The sequence below is a fragment of the Helianthus annuus genome, chromosome 11 (genome assembly GCF_002127325.2).
Source record: "Helianthus annuus cultivar XRQ/B chromosome 11, HanXRQr2.0-SUNRISE, whole genome shotgun sequence".
In the NCBI taxonomy this organism is placed as follows: Eukaryota; Viridiplantae; Streptophyta; class Magnoliopsida; order Asterales; family Asteraceae; genus Helianthus; species Helianthus annuus.
In genome coordinates, this window is record NC_035443.2 from 171,419,990 (window position 1) to 171,424,534 (window position 4,545).

Consider the following 4,545-nt stretch of genomic DNA (forward strand, 5'->3'; position numbering starts at 1 on the left):
TATATCTCAAGCATGAGGTAGGAGGATAAACCCTCCATTTGGGAACCTCTTTTGTATCATATAAGTTATGCATGAGGTAGGAAGGACAAGTCTTCCATTTATGTACCGCTTTGGTGTTCACCACTACCCTTGTTGTCATAGACAACAAGGAGGGTCACGGACATACAATAAAGAAAGATATAACTACAACTAATCTAAGAAAAATATCGAGTGTTGTGTGGATTTTGAAGTAGGATAGCCCAAGCAAACCTTTTAATCACACAATGATTAGCCTACGTAGTGTTTGCCGCGTGGCAAACCGCTTTGCCACACCCTTTGCCGCGTCCACTCCTAACACCCTTATACACTTTAACCTACGATATATTGTTTAGAGTTAATTGTCCGGATAGTCCCTGTGGTTTCACGTTTTTTCACGTTTAGTCTCCACCTTTTGAAAATAGCAGGTATGGTTTGTTATTTTGTTACTCGGATGCATACCTGCTATTTTCAAATGATGGGGACTAAACGTGAAAAACATGAAACCACAGGGACCATCCGAGGAATTAACTCTATTGTTTATATAAAAAAAATTAGTAGATCTTAAATGGCAGATTTGTTTAACTTACGTTTATGGTCAAACTATTCTGTATCTTTACAAATAAAAATATAAAATGTATCTTTACAAATAAAAGATTACACTTATATGTTTACATATACATACCGTTCAAAAAAAATATGTCTACATATACAATTTTAAGGACAATAAATACAACTTTAAACGCAAAACAGCTTGATATTTGATAAAGATTTGCCATCATTTAATACACTAATCTTATTTAAGGAAATAAAATCTAATAACTAATAAACTTGTAGAAAAAAGGAAAACACACAACCAAACGTAAAACCACCAATGCACACAGTACAAATCTTTTCCCCCTTTATATTTATATGCACCACCAAGAACCCTAATTCCCAAAATCCCCAAATTGCAAAATCACCATTACAGTCATTCAATTCCCCCTACAATCGATAACCAAACACAAATTCACTCCAAAATCAAACAGATCTGGACTCCAATTTCACTCACCAATGTCGATCAACCGCAATTCATCACAAAAAGCTCGGTATGAGGCTTGTCAAACCTAATAGCGCTATTTAACTAATAACCCGTTCGCCATTGGTCCGGCGATTAATCGGTACGTGTGGGGACTTTCAGATAGAGTTCCATCTAGTCCGCTTAAGACATGTTAAATAAATAGTAAATTAACGGTTTCCATCCCGCACAAGGGGACGAGGTTTCTCGTATTCTACCCAAAGAGAATACGTAGGTTGCATCCCACCTAAGGGGGATGGTTGTTGTTTGCTCCATTCCCAAACCACCGGATGGTTGTTGTTTGCTCCGTTCCCAAACTACCGGGAATTGCATGCTTTTTAGAAAAGTGTGAACTCACCTTAGATTAGCTCGACAAATTAGGTTAAGTGTATGAAATCTAGAGCGACCGACCACGCCCTATAATAGTTACTATGGTATATTAGAGCATTCACATCCATTCCATCAAAATACATGAGTGAAGTTTTTATAATATAAAGAGAATAAAAAGTGGTTGTGGGTAGAGGAGAGAGAAAATGTTACTTTTCATTTGTATATTTGAGGGGACACTGTTCACCCCCTATAATTTTCTAATATATTTTAAAAGTGGTTGTGAGTAGATAGAGAGAAACGGTAATGATAAATGTATAAATAAATATTATTTAATTGAAAATGAGAGAGAAAAAGTAGTGTTTTTTAGTGTAATATAAGGTAAAAATATGGTGGAATGGGTGTGAATGCTCTTAGACTTTGTTTAGACATTGCACGAAAAACACTACTTTTTCTCTCTCATTCTTGTAATTAGAAACAAGAATCATTGAAAAAGGTTAAGAAATGAAGGAGTTATTCTCATTCTTGTAACTTGTAACGAATCTGTCTCTCTTCTGATTTCCAGCTGCATTCTTGAGTGGATTGAGAGTGTTTGAGGTGAGTTGTAAAGTGGAAAATGTGGGGAAGATGCTTAGGTTTTATAGGGAAATGTTATGATAGGGTTTGGTGAGCATTTAAGACAATAAACACAAGTTTAAACCCATCAAAACACCAAAAATCGTCCAATCAGCAAAGCTGATTAGTTTATTGCGGTGGCACCGTCGCAGGGCGCGACTCTCCCGGGTGTCGACTTCGCGGGCTGCGAGCCCTAGGGTTTCGTGGATTTGTTTGTTATTTGACACTTTCACCCCTTGAACTCTCATATATTCATATTTTAAGTTGTTTTCAATGCGTTTTAAGTATATGGACCACATGTAAAGGTGTGTAATGAAATAAAATCATAAAACAAATGTAACCAAGCATGATTAAGTATCGAATTCGTATAAGTTGCACATATGAGTCACGTGTTTGCATGTTTAACGTACTTAGCACCAATTGTTAATAAAGTGTCGCGTGATTAGTTGATTTGAATCTATGAACATGTATAAAGAGCATGAATGTAAAAAATACGAATTTCATTATGATCCAAGTCTCGGATTTTTCCACGATTACAACGAAATGATGATTACAAGAATACAAGACTTACAGAAATAGAAATACGAGCAACGGTTTCTAAATATGGAAAGTATGAAAAAGTAGGGCATTTCACTTTCAGTTCTAATTTCGTTTATAGGCTATTAAAAGCCGAAAGTCAAGCATTTTCGATAAATGCTTTGACTTTCGGTTTAGACCTTAATGGTCCAGCCATTGTTCGAGGTGTACATGGCTTCGTGATCATAATTAGGTAGGTGTTAATCCCTCAAAAGGGCACCTCCTAAGAATCACGTTTGCTTGGTCAATTGACGAGTCAACATATTAATGTTTTAAAAAGTCAACGGGTTAGTTTTTGAAATATTCATAATCTGGTAATGTAGGTGTTATAAAATATGTTTTAACACTTTAATAACTTGGTAATAATTATGAGAACATGTGTAAACATGTTCGGCTCGTCAATTCCAGGTTTAGGGTCGGTTCGCAACCGAAAGTCGCGAAGTTTGAATTATGTTTTGACTTTCAATTCTGACCCGAATTAGATTAGTTTGCTACGGATTTAAGGTTCCATTATGATCATATTATTATGTAGCATAACCCTATAAGGTTATACTACATGATCATAGTAGTAATATGAGTTTTTATGCAAGTTCCATTATTATACTAAACTTTGACTATTTTGCCCTTTTCATTAAAAATTAAGGTTTTGAACACCAACAAACTTGTAAATGGATTACATACTAATATGTTAATATGTTTAACATATTTTAATGTTAATGTTCTGATCATATACTGAGTTTTCGTATAATATCGTAAATTATGCTTTTAATGGACCAAAATGCCCTTTCAACACCTAAATTGGTTTTAAACATAATTTCATATACCAAACTAATTACCTACTGAGATAATATCATAATTAGAGTTGTTTGGGATTTCAAGTCAGATTACAAACTAAGCTTATGCCCAAGTTCTTGTATTACGCTTTTAAATGATGATAATGCCCTTATGACACATAAAATAGTTTTAATCATGCTTTTCATACAAAACCTTTTTACCTACTGATCTGTTATACTAAATAACATATTTTGATCATATAAACCTGGTCATAACATCAGTTTCATAAAACATCACAAATATCGTCATTTAACGACTTTAACGCCGTTTCCTACTAATTTTATAACTTATTTAAAATGTTTACCAACCAAGACGTGTTACCTATTTTAAACCATATTTACCAACCAAGACTTGTTTCCTACAGATTTTATAACTTATTTAAAATGTTTTTACAGTAGGTACATGTTATAAACTCAGAATCCCAAATAAGCTTTCAAACTATGTATGAAATGCCCATTCGGTGCATAATTTGGTCTTAAAATATAAACCACATATATATTTGACATCCTACTGATATTATATCATAAATTAAGTATTTTTCCAGAATGTTTTTTATCATAACATCAGTTTATATGCAAGCTCCTTTTATAAGTAGCTAAATGACCAAAATGCCCTTATGAGACTTAATTCGATTTTAAAACCTTAACGGGCATACAAGTTGATATCTTACTGATATTAAAACTTGTTTAAAGTATAATGACATATGTAACTTGTACATGACTCATCTGCTTACCCGATAATGCTTATACGCGTTCGGTTCAACTTATGTAACTAGTTTACGTAAGTTTACCAAAACGGGTTTAACCTTATCATTTCAATCTCAATTTCTAGAATGTAAATAGTTTACCCATATTATACAAGACTTAATACTTGTTGGGTTTAACCTACATTCTATTCCGGACATCGCTTAATCTAGCGTATTGTACCGTTTTTGACTCTTTAAGCTAGCCGGTCTAAGTCTTCGACTTAAATAGAACCCGTTAGCATTCTAATTGGTTATTTATACCATCATTCCAGACTAGATCCTTCTAGTAAATGCTATCTACACTTATTTAATTTGAATACGGCTGAGTTACTTTAAATCTTGCACTTGAATCAAGTTTTAGCTCAGGTAAATACTT